Source organism: Schistocerca piceifrons, chromosome 5 (genome assembly GCF_021461385.2).
Source record: "Schistocerca piceifrons isolate TAMUIC-IGC-003096 chromosome 5, iqSchPice1.1, whole genome shotgun sequence".
Classification (NCBI taxonomy): Eukaryota; Metazoa; Arthropoda; class Insecta; order Orthoptera; family Acrididae; genus Schistocerca; species Schistocerca piceifrons.
In genome coordinates, this window is record NC_060142.1 from 160,261,074 (window position 1) to 160,274,347 (window position 13,274).

Consider the following 13,274-nt stretch of genomic DNA (forward strand, 5'->3'; position numbering starts at 1 on the left):
TTTATTTATTTATTTAATTTTTTTTTTTTTTTTTTGCTGTTCAATTAATACTATTCTGCGTTTCAGAATTTGTGATGTCTACGAGCGATCACAGCTACCAAGAGACAGTTAATGTATTTATGAAGTTCATCCTCGCATACAAGCAGACAAAAATCGCAGACCTATGTGTGTAGTAAAGTAGATGAAGTCACAAGAGAAATGCAAACGTCACGCGTATCATTCACATACTTATTCGTTTTCTATTTATGACCTATTTCCATTTAAATTATTAACATATTTTTATCTACTCGCTCTCTTGTCCTTTTGTTCGGTACAGATTTTGCAGTTTATTTTAAACGAACTTCCCGATGAGATAGAGACTTGAAACTTTCAGCACAGCTTAGAAGTGGATGACGATGCTGCATTAACTCGATTTCTTGTCTGGTGTGTGGTGGAGGGTACTTTGCTTACCACTTTCACTTGCTGATGATTTAGGGATTTGAAACTTTCAACATAACTCAGAACTGTATTACAGAGCAATTTTAACTCGCTTTCTTGTCCGGTGTGTGGTGGAGGACAATTTGTGTACCACTGCAGTTTCCTTATTTTCCTCTTCCAATGTTTCGTGGTAAGAACGGTTGCCAGTAAGTCCCCTTGTACCCTCGATCCCCTTACATTTTTACCTTTGAGGTATTTTCGTGAGATAATCGTTGAAGTAAGCAATGTATTGACACAAAGGCGAAGAGAAATTGAAATAACCCTGAAATTTCCACATGTCTCTGTTGTAATCTCATCATGTTGTTGTTGTGGTTTTCAGTCCAAAGACTCGTTTGATGTAGCACTCCATGCGACTCTATCCCGCACAAGCCTCTTCATCTCTGAATAAGTGCTGCAACCTATATCCTTCTGAATCTGGTTACTGTATTCATCCCGTTGTCCCTCTCTACAATTTTTACTCACTACTCTTCCCTCCAATAATAAACGGGTAATCCCTTGCTGTCTCAGAATGTGTCCTATCAACCGATGCCTTATTTTAGTCAAGATGTGCCACAAATCTCTTGTCAACTTAATTCTGTTCAGTACCTCCTCATTAGTTACACGATCTACCCATCTACCCATCTAATCTTCAGCATTTTTCTGTAGTACCACATTTCAAAAGCTTCTATTCTCTTCCTGTCTAATCTATTTACCGTCCATGTTTCAGCTGCATACACGGCTGCACTCCATACAAATACTTTCAGAAAAGAATTCCTAAAAAAAAGTCTGTATGCGATGTTAACAAAGTTTTCTTCTTCATTAATGCTTTTCTTGCCATTGCCAGTCTACTTTTTATATCCTCTCTACTACCTACCCTATAGCAAAACGTATGTATTACTTTAAGTGTCTGATTTCCTAATCTAATTAGTTCAGCATCATCCGGTTTAATAAGACTATATTCCATTATCCTTGCCTTGCTTTTGTTGATGTTCAACTTATATCATCCTTTCAAGACACTGTCCATTCTGTTCAACTGCTCTTCCAAGTCTTCAGCTGTCTCATCTTATCGAAATGAAATCAACTGAACAATTTTTCCCACACAATACTCAAAAGCAGCAAATAATCATTAAAATAAAAGAAATTTTGCAATATTTTGCATTTTCAAAAGAGATCAGAAAGTAAAAAATAATTTCTCCTAGCGGATACGAACAACGTGGGACGAATGCAATAAATAAATAACTGATTCATGAATAGTTCACCTTCGTACTATTATCTGTTGCATTTGCCCCATGAATTTCGTTTTTAATACTGCAGTATTTTAATAGCTATTACGAATGTCCTAGCACGAATTTTCAAGTCTCTCTGTATGGGATTAGAGATCTGTATAGGGCTAGGAGAGATTATTTCAAACCCTTTAGTCTATTTTCCCCCCCATGAACCATGGACCTTGCCGTTGGTGGGGAGGCTTGCGTGCCTCAGCGATACAGATAGCCGTACCGTAGGTGCAACCACAACGGAGGGGTATCTGTTGAGAGGCCAGACAAATGTGTGGTTCCTGAAGAGGGGCAGCAGCCTTTTCAGTAGTTGCAAGGGCAACAGTCTGGATGATTGACTGATCTGGCCTTACAACAATAACCAAAACGGCCTTGCTGTGCTGGTACTGCGAACGGCTGAAAGCAAGGGGAAACTACAGCCGTAATTTTTCCCGAGGGCATGCAGCTTTACTGTATGATTACATGATGATGGCGTCCTCTTGGGTAAAATATTCCGGAGGTAAAATAGTCCCCCATTCGGATCTCCGGGCGGGGACTACTCAAGAGGATGTCGTTATCAGGAGAAAGAAAACTGGCGTTTTACGGATCGGAGCGTGGAATGTCAGATCCCTTAATCGGGCAGGTAGGTTAGAAAATTTAAAAAGGGAAATGGATAGGTTGAAGTTAGATATAGTGGGAATTAGTGAAGTTCGGTGGCAGGAGGAACAAGACTTCTGGTCAGGTGACTACAGGGTTATAAACACAAAATCAAATAGGGGTAATGCAGGAGTAGGTTTAATAATGAATAAGAAAATAGGAATGCGGGTAAGCTACTACAAACAGCATAGTGAACGCATTATTGTGGCCAAGATAGATACGAAGCCCACGCCTACTACAGTAGTACAAGTTTATATGCCAACTAGCTCTGCAGATGACGAAGAAATTGAAGAAATGTATGATGAAATAAAAGAAATTATTCAGATTGTGAAGGGAGACGAAAATTTAATAGTCATGGGTGACTGGAATTCGAGTGTAGGAAAAGGGAGAGAAGGAAACATAGTAGGTGAATATGGATTGGGGGACAGAAATGAAAGAGGAAGCCGCCTGGTCGAATTTTGCACAGAGCACAACATAATCATAACTAACACTTGGTTTAAGAATCATGAAAGAAGGTTGTATACATGGAAGAACCCTGGAGATACTAAAAGGTTTCAGATAGATTATATAATGGTAAGACAGAGATTTAGGAACCAGGTTTTAAATTGTAAGACATTTCCAGGGGCAGATGTGGACTCTGACCACAATCTATTGGTTATGACCTGTAGATTAAAACTGAAGAAACTGCAAAAAGGTGGGAATTTACGGAGATGGGACCTGGATAAACTAAAAGAACCAGAGGTTGTACAGAGATTCAGGGAGAGCATAAGGGAGCAATTGACAGGAATGGGGGAAATAAATACAATAGAAGAAGAATGGATAGCTTTGAGGGATGAAGTAGTGAAGGCAGCAGAGGATCAAGTTGGTAAAAAGACGAGGGCTAGTAGAAATCCTTGGGTAACAGAAGAAATATTGAATTTAATTGATGAAAGGAGAAAATATAAAAATGCAGTAAGTGAAACAGGCAAAAAGGAATACAAACGTCTCAAAAATGAGATCGACAGGAAGTGCAAAATGGCTAAGCAGGGATGGCTAGAGGACAAATGTAAGGATGTAGAGGCCTATCTCACTAGGGGTAAGATAGATACCGCCTACAGGAAAATTAAAGAGACCTTTGGAGATAAGAGAACGACTTGTATGAATATCAAGAGCTCAGATGGAAACCCAGTTCTAAGCAAAGAAGGGAAAGCAGAAAGGTGGAAGGAGTATATAGAGGGTCTATACAAGGGCGATGTACTTGAGGACAATATTATGGAAATGGAAGAGGATGTAGATGAAGATGAAATGGGAGATACGATACTGTGTGAAGAGTTCGACAGAGCACTGAAAGACCTGAGTCGAAACAAGGCCCCCGGAGTAGACAATATTCCATTGGAACTACTGACGGCCTTGGGAGAGCCAGTCCTGACAAAACTCTACCATCTGGTGAGCAAGATGTATGAAACAGGCGAAATACCCTCAGACTTCAAGAAGAATATAATAATTCCAATCCCAAAGAAAGCAGGTGTTGACAGATGTGAAAATTACCGAACTATCAGCTTAATAAGTCACAGCTGCAAAATACTAACACGAATTCTTTACAGACGAATGGAAAAACTAGTAGAAGCCAACCTCGGGGAAGATCAGTTTGGATTCCGTAGAAACACTGGAACACGTGAGGCAATACTGACCTTAAGACTTATCTTAGAAGAAAGATTAAGGAAAGGCAAACCTACGTTTCTAGCATTTGTAGACTTAGAGAAAGCTTTTGACAATGTTGACTGGAATACTCTCTTTCAAATTCTAAAGGTGGCAGGGGTAAAATACAGGGAGCGAAAGGCTATTTACAATTTGTACAGAAACCAGATGGCAGTTATAAGAGTCGAGGGACATGAAAGGGAAGCAGTGGTTGGGAAGGGAGTAAGACAGGGTTGTAGCCTCTCCCCGATGTTGTTCAATCTGTATATTGAGCAAGCAGTATAGGAAACAAAAGAAAAATTCGGAGTAGGTATTAAAATTCATGGAGAAGAAATAAAAACTTTGAGGTTCGCCGATGACATTGTAATTCTGTCAGAGACAGCAAAGGACTTGCAAGAGCAGTTGAACGGAATGGACAGTGTCTTGAAAGGAGGATATAAGATGAACATCAACAAAAGCAAAACAAGGATAATGGAATGTAGTCTAATTAAGTCGGGTGATGCTGAGGGAATTAGATTAGGAAATGAGACACTTAAAGTAGTAAAGGAGTTTTGCTATTTGGGGAGCAAAATAACTGATGATGGTCGAAGTAGAGAGGATATAAAATGTAGGCTGGCAATGGCAAGGAAAGCGTTTCTGAAGAAGAGAAATTTGTTAACATCCAGCATTGATTTAAGTGTCAGGAAGTCATTTCTGAAAGTATTCGTATGGAGTGTAGCCATGTATGGAAGTGAAACATGGACGATAAATAGTTTGGACAAGAAGAGAATAGAAGCTTTCGAAATGTGGTGCTACAGAAGAATGCTGAAGATTAGATGGGTAGATCACATAACTAATGAAGAAGTATTGAATAGGATTGGGGAGAAGAGAAGTTTGTGGCACAACTTGACCAGAAGAAGGGATCGGTTGGTAGGACATGTTCTGAGGCATCAAGGGATCACCAATTTAGTATTGGAGGGCAGCGTGGAGGGTAAAAATCGTAGAGGGAGACCAAGAGATGAATACACTAAGCAGATTCAGAAGGATGTAGGCTGCAGTAGGTACTGGGAGATGAAAAAGCTTGCACAGGATAGAGTAGCATGGAGAGCTGCATCAAACCAGTCTCAGGACTGAAGACCACAACAAACAAAACAATAGTCTATTTTATTTGAATTGTTATTTATTTGAAACTTCGAACTTGAGTCTCTGTCCGGCACACAGTTTTAATCCGCCAGAAAGTTTCATATGGCACACACTCCGCTGCAGACTGAAAATTTCATTTTATTATGTATTTTCCCTTAACTAGCAACCCGCAGCAGTTTCACATGGGTATCACTAGGTATCCGTGGCTGGATGACTTGTTTGGCAAAGCGGTAATCTTGTTTACAGAACACTGTGTGGAGCTATGATGAAAATTCACAGAACAACGTTAAGTAACCGAATATTAACTCTAAATTCTAGTATAATTTAGACGACTTAAGCAGTGCACACAAGGAAATATCTCAGGAGGCACCACGTAGTCGACAAACATCATCGTAATTCATCAAATTTGCTAGAAATATTTATAAATTATTCAAACAAATTTTCCTCGTCAATCACTCTATGTACTAGTGAAAATCGTATCAAAATCTCTACAGTAGTTTGTGAGATTGGCCTTCGCATACAGAGAAAAAGGAACACCGCGGGGGAACATTATAATAGTGCAGGGCTTTACAAGTCGTTGATTTTGAGCATGAGCATGAGCATTCGCGACTGTTCGTGCTCACGCTCTTGCTCGCGAGCAGAGCAGTTGCGGTGTGGTGGGAGGGAAAGCGCGCGCTCTGTGTGGCCACGAGAAAGAAGCCCCAGCTGTCAAGTACGGGAGGCCCAGTTTTGTAACACCGACGATGTCTTTGCAGTTCAATCAGTAGTGGGAGAAGTCGCACCATTTTACACACGAAGACGAGTTCGCAAAATTTTTAGTGTTTTATAAGAGACTGTATACTTCCAGTAAGTTCAGTTCACGAAGACATTACGCGTATCATTATACCAAGGAATATGGAAACGCAAAATGTTAAGGGTCTGAGCGTGTACAAGAGGCATTAAAACTTAAGACGAAGCTCTCAGAAGAGGAGGAAGGAAAGACAGGAAAATCAAGTTGGTGGGACAAACAGCAAGGTCATCGGTCCCATCGGATTAGGGAAGGATGGGGAAGGAAGTCGGCCGTGCCCTTTCAAAGGAACATATGGTTCAAATGGCTCTGAGTACTATGGGACTTGATTTCTGAGGTCATCAGTCCCCTTGGACTTAGAGCTACTTAAACCTAACTAACCTAAGGACATCACACACATCCATGCCCGAGGCAGGATTCGAACCTGCGACGGTAGCGGTCGCGCGGTTCCGGACTGTAGCGCCTAGAACCGCTCGGCCACCCCGGCTGGCGGTTGATTTGGGGGAGGGGACCAAACAGCGAGGTCATCGGTCCCATCGGCTTCGGGAAGGACGAGGAAGGAAGTCGGCCGTGCCCTTTAAAAGGAACCACCCCGGCATTTGCCTGAAGCAGTTTAGGGAAATCATGGAAAACCTAAATCAAGATGGCCGGACTCGGGTTTGAACCGTCCCCCCCCCCCCCCCCCCCCCCCCGAATGCGAGTCCACAGGGCTACCTCGCTCGGTCGAAAATCAAGTGAGTGTGCTGTTCGGATGGGGTAGAAAATTGCACTACTTTTAGCAAAGTCCTCGCGCCCTTTCACGAATGGTGATCTAATAAAAGAATACTTCGTAGCTGCAGCTGAAGATTTATCTCGACTTAAGGTGAAAGAGTTTAGCATGGTGGCTTAATCAAATATGACGCATGTTATGGCAGACGACGTTCAGAGTTAGCTTGCAAAATCTTGTAAAGTGTTTGTTACATATTCTTCAGCGCTCTATGAAGGTGTGCATACCATAGGCACATAGCCTTAGTACCGTGGAAAAACTATATAGAATGTAGGTTTGAGGGAGCTTCCAGTAGCCAGTACACACTGACTTGCAGCTTGAAGTAATCGATCTGTAATGTGACAGGGAATACAAAGGTATTACAGATTTTGAGATTTACAGAATTTGACCCTGCTGAGCGAAAGGAAGCTCAGGGTCAAATTAAATAGTGGAACCAGCAAGTGCCATACCCTAAAAAATGGTCTTCCGCAAGGATCAGTCTTAGCCCCCTGGCTCTTCAACATCTATATAGCAGATTTGCCTCATCTGCAATCACGTAAATTTGCCTACGCATATGATTTAGTTATTACAGCGCAAAGTAACTGGTTTGAAAACCTGGAATCAGCACTAAATGAAGATCTAGCTACACTGAAAAAATGCTATGACACATGGTATCTAAAACGCAATGATTACAGTCATGCATCTAAACAACAAGGAAGCGAGAAGGGAACTGCGCCTGGTTATAAATGGTAAAGCTGTCAGCCACGAGAATTTCCCAAAATATCTCTGTATTAAGCTAGATAGCAGCATGACTTTCAGGCAACACCTAACTGATACTGCCCAAAAGACAAAGACGAGAAATAACCTGCACAACAGACTGGCAGGCACCACTTGGGGTTGTGATGCTGCCACTCTACGAACTGCTGCACTGGCACTGGTGTATAGCGCTGCAGAATACTGTGCCCCAGTCTGGAGCAGAAGCCCGCACGCCAAAAAAGTGGATGTACAACTAAATGCTACTCTGAGAACCGTCAACTGTACTCTCAGGCCAACCCCCATTGAGTGGCTTCCGGTGCTGGCAAACATCGCTCCTGCTTCCATACGTAGAGAGAAAGCAACCCAGGACATAGTAGAAAAAATTGAAGCAACCCCAAAGCTACCCATACATGCCGGGATGTGAGGACCCACGAGAAAATGGCTCTTCCCACGATACTCAAGTCCAGGAAACCTATCGTCTGGAGCAGAACATTGGGCACAGAGGGTCTCGATGCTGAATGGAAGAATGCATGGCAGGGTCTGAGAAGAGGCGTCGTGGAAAACCATCACCTAATCCACGACCCAACAAAAAAGGCTGAAGGCTTCAATCTCAACAGGACACACTGGTCAGCTCTAAACAGGTTTCGCACAGGAGTTAGACGATTCAAACAGCAAACAACCACATGGGGCTTTACAGACGATTCGTGTTGTGACTGTGGCGAGATACAAACAATGGACCATCTTCTGGTTTCTAACATTCATGGTTTCAGAGACGGCTCTCTGATGTCGCCCTACAAGTTAACGGACAATGCCAGGAAATGGCTCCATAATCTTAATGTTACTGTGTAATTAATTGTCTTCAATTTATGTGATTTTTTCCATTTAATGTAATAATGAAGTTTCCCTGACATAATTGTAATGCAATAATTGATATAATTTGTTTCCACATTGTAAGTTCCAAACGTTTATTGTGATTTATATTAATCTTATCTGTTCATTGTAAAACTTATCTGGAAGATCGAACGAGAAAGAAATAGAGATTTCTCCAAAAATTCCCCTGGAGATCTATTTGCTCGTTTACACAAGTCTTCACACGGATCCCCACCCTAATGCCTGTGACGGTGGAGGGGTACACTACTCGCTGTGTGCCAGCCAAGTGTTCGCCGTCTGCTCGCGTAGCGCGTTTGCTGTGAAGCCCTGTGTAGTAGCGGACAGGGAAGACGTCACGGCTTCCTACGGCGGCTGCTGGAGCAGTGTGTTGGCCACCGTCCGCCAGATAGCCTTGCTAGCAGGCCGGCTGCGGTCTCGTACACGCATGCATAGTTGAGAGCTAAAACCAGTCAGCGTTCCTGCGCAGAGCGGGTGAGTTCAGCGTTCGCTGTGATTACTTGATTTCTTGCATCAGTTGACCAATCGATCGCTAGTGCACGCCAAGTGAAATCACTGGCCAATTTGCGTTCGGTACCACTTCTCACACAATTTGCTTTGACCTTGGCAGCGCAAACCGACGCTGCGTCACCTCGAAACAGTCTTGTTTACTGGGCGTGTGCTTTCAAGGCGCGCCGAAGTGCTTGTTTACATTGTGCACCGTTCCTTACTTGTAACTTTACCGTCAATGTTATCCTTTTGTTTGCTTTTATTTTTAATTATAAGCTACGTTTACTCCTAAAAATGTTTCCGAAATTCGGGGGCACACGTAAGACAGGTACTTTGTATTGGGAAGGTAGAGCTCTAGATGTTGCGTGGAATCATGTATTTGGTTTTCAGCAGATATAAAATCCCGAAAACAGCTGTGAAACTGTTGATGACGCTACTAGCATACTTTTCACTAAAGGATCGCGCATGTACTGAAAATCACACTACTATTAACGCATTGTCCGCATCTCGTGGTCGTGCGGTAGCGTTCTCGCTTCCCGCGCCCGGGTTCCCGGATTCGATTCCCAGCGGGGTCAGGGATTTTCTCTGCCTCGTGATAACTGGCTGTTGTGTGACGTCCTTAGGTTAGTTAGGTTTAAGTAGTTCTAAGTTCTAGGGGACTGATGACCATAGACGTTAAATTCCATAGTGCTCACAGCCATTTGAACCATTTTTTATTAACGCTTTACAGTCGGCCAGAAACATCTAGTTTACACGAAATGCAGTCTACTTGTTTCTGATCTCTCCATCGGTGTTGACGTTGGCACCTCGGAGTCACACAGCCTCAACGTTTTTTGTTATGTGAAAGATCCTCAGGCTGCAGTTTATTGATGATGTATATTCGTACAACAAATTGATTGATTTCGCAATACACATTCCATCGTCAGATGTAGCTGAAAAACAAATTTATTTCAATTCAAGGAAATATTTCCAAAGATGGATGCCAATAACCACCGGTCAGTTTGGGTTTCGTATGCGTTGTAAAACAAAACAAGAAAAGACAAAAAGTTTCCATTCAACTCAATGTGATTTTACCTGTATAGTAAATTGGTATTTCAGGATGATCGTTATTGGCTATCCACACGTGATATATTTCATTAAGTAGATTTAACTGGTTTACCATACATACCCGATGATGGAATGTGTATTCTGAAACAGATCAGGTATGTCCCACGAGCATAGCTTGAGATCATGTAGTAAAAATCGACTTTCATTCATAGCCAGGCGTGCGCCGAAACTAATTCAAATGTGGTACGTATTGCTTTGCTCAGTTGAACGTAATACATAGAAATGTCGTCAGTATAACAGACACAGAGTGTAACAATGGGTATTTTAAAGTGCCGATATGTCCATTATCATCTCAGTTCTACTTCCGGAAACCAACTTACCGTGTGTGGCGGTGGCTACACTGTGTAGTAGTATCATTTTACGCTCTTCGTGTGAAATGAGATCATATGAAATTACCGGCCAGGAGACCATATTTGGGGTTGTTCTTCCAATACCACTCAGACAGAAGCTTGAAAAAAAAAACCGTCTTAAGACTTCCTGTAAGACTGGTTCTATAAAGTGGATATCTCTGGTTTTGCAGTAATCGTCATTGCGTGAGATGTATGTGACGGCAAGTAATGTTTTCGTCTGATTTTTTTTTGGAAAGAGCGATATAGAAGTTTTAACACTACTAATTTGATGATCCAGTCAGAAAAGCATAACTGAATTATAAAAATGTCTATTTACGGAGAAGAAAATCGCTTGTTGACTCTCTCCGCTCGCGGAATGCAAACTAGTAGTTAATAATTAACAGGATAGTAGTAATAGCACGCAGAGTACGATAGGTGGTGTTGAACCGACGAATAGTTCCAGATTCATGTTTCATATGAACTGACGTAAAGATGAAAATGTATAGCAGATGGAAGAGGAACACATTCGAGTAGTGTTTCTGTGGCATGGGAGAAAGCTGTCGCCAGATCGCCGACGGGTATACGAAAGACATACAGCACCGTTGTAGTCATTATAAAGCAATTGGTGAGCGACAGTCAGCGGTAGCTTCTGCCCCTTCCCCTCATCACCACCGAGCGAGGTGGCGCAGTGGTTAGCACACTGGACTCGCATTCGGGAGGACGACGGTTCAATCCCGCGTCCGGCCATCCTGATTTAGGTTTTCCGTGATTTCCCTAAATCGCTTCAGGCAAATGCCGGAATGGTTCCTTAGAAAGGGCACGGCCGATTTCCTTCCGCATCCTTCCCCAATCCGAGCTTGTGCTCCGTCTCTAATGACCTCGTTGTCGACGGGACGTTAAACAGTAATCTCCTCCCTCCCTCATCACCTCCACCGTTCCGTCAAATGGGCTTATTGCAGCGTGAACAACTCAGGCAAGAGGCTGCTATTCTGAGGCAAGTGGCAACAGGACGTTAGCGATATGTGTCAAGGACCCTGGCACAGTAAAAACTAACCTGACGTAGACTCCGTCAACATTACGCCTCTTTCAAACGTGGTAGTCAGGTAGCTGGTCGGGAATCGTATCCTCTCTCTACTTGTTAAACCAAATGAGAAACTGCTTACGTTATAGTCAGCTAAAATATTACGATAGCTGCGCCACCATAGAATCGAAAAGCTTGAACAATGTCATGAGCCACTTGGCACTTGTATTCAAATGGTTCAAATGGCTCTGAGCACTATGGGACTTAACATCTATGGTCATCAGTCCCCTAGAACTTAGAACTACTTAAACCTAACTAACCCAAGGACATCACGCAACACCCAGTCATCACGAGGCAGAAAAAATCCCTGACCCCGCCGGGAATCGAACCCGGGAACCTGGGCGTGCACTTGTATTTATTTACCTGAAAACTAGTACAGAATGTGAATTCATCGCTGTAGCACTACGTGAAAAGTTGGTGTTTGCTAATAACGTATTTATTTTTATTTTTTATTGTACACTTAATCATTTACGTGTTAGAATAATGTTACCGTACCATACCAGCAAGAGCCTATTTCCAGAGGTTTAGATAGTTCGTACATAGATGTCATCGTCTTTCTTTGTATTAACAATATTTTCATTTTGAATGCAATTCCGAATCGTCTCACGTTTCAATTTTGGTTTTAAGTCTGTATAATTCAATAGGCATCTGTAAGACTCTGAATAACGCGATCTAAATGAATGGGTTCGAAAACTTCACGGACGACACACCTGTGGCACTCTTTTCACATAACAGTGTGTATCCTTTTATCTCTTCCAAACTTTTGTATCCGTAGTTTTTTACATCCTGTATATTTTTCACTGGGTACTGGCAAGAAGGATTCAACGGCATAACATACGTGGAACTCAATCAAAAAGTAACAAGATAGTAGCAAGCGCGGCCTAATCAGCAACCTCCGCCCCCCCCCCCCCCCCCCCCCCCGCCCCAATGAGACGGACTTCTGCGTCGTGATAAGCGGCGACACAGGCAGCAACGCAATTCATATTCGGATTGGTGTAGGACAGTGCTAGTACGGGGTTCCAGGAGTGCTGTTTGTGGCTACAGTTCGTAGTGGAGGTTAGTTAGCCTACGAGACCTAGTAGTCTGTAGCATTCACATATGGACAAGCATTTAATATAGTGAGCGGCAGTGTGACGCTCGAGAGGGACATAGTCTCGTTGACGTTTTATCCAGTAATACACTCCTTGTCAGGCCACTGTTTAGTTGTACCTGTTGGCAAGCACATCCAAAGAGTTGCTATGTAACTTAAGAATCGCAGTGTAAGAAAGTGTATATTTGTGTTGCCACTAATATGTTTGCACTGCCACAGTTCCTCCGGCCACATCGGAGCATAAAGCCTAATACGACGTGTGAAAGCCGTTCTACCGACATGACCCGTACTCATCAGTTTGTGATCTGTGTTGTTGACAAATGTGAAGTAAAAAGAGTGTCAACAAGATCTGACGGCTTTAAAACACATATAAGGCAAATGTTAAGAGTAATAAAAACTGTTTTATTGGTAATTATAGAATAGTGTTAATGGAAATTAAAGAAAAAAACACTGGAACGACAAATTTCATCAGATTAACTTTTGAAGATGACGTCCTTCAAATGCCCTTCTGTGATGAGGCACTCTTCCAATCTCGCACCAAAACTGACGAACGCCTTCCCTAACACTGCAGGAGATAGGCTGGCGAAAAGAAAAAATCACAAACGCTCAGATCAGGAGAGCGTGCTGGCCATCGGCCATCCAATATCCCCGAAACGCGAGATTACTCGTCCACGAAACTTACTTTTTGAAAAGTCCATCACCTCATGGGCTGTAACGGCAGTTACCCTATCCTGCTGGAACCACATTCTACTGTACACTAAGCGTTTTGTCCGAATTTCAAGAATCAGGAAGTTTTGTAGCATCAACAAATAACGTTGCGAATTGACCGTAACAGTT

At 42.5% G+C, this 13,274-nt stretch overlaps 1 protein-coding gene across 1 annotated transcript in view; it reads left to right on the plus strand.

Moving 5' to 3' along the window:
* The first annotated feature begins 12,382 nt into the window (after positions 1–12,382).
* The window catches only part of LOC124798880 (cytochrome P450 6k1-like), a 118,980-nt gene continuing 118,088 nt past the window's right edge, over positions 12,383–13,274 (plus strand). Inside the window, 1 exon segment of the mRNA XM_047262412.1 lies at positions 12,383–12,403. The gene's annotated coding sequence lies outside the window, so the exon portion shown is untranslated.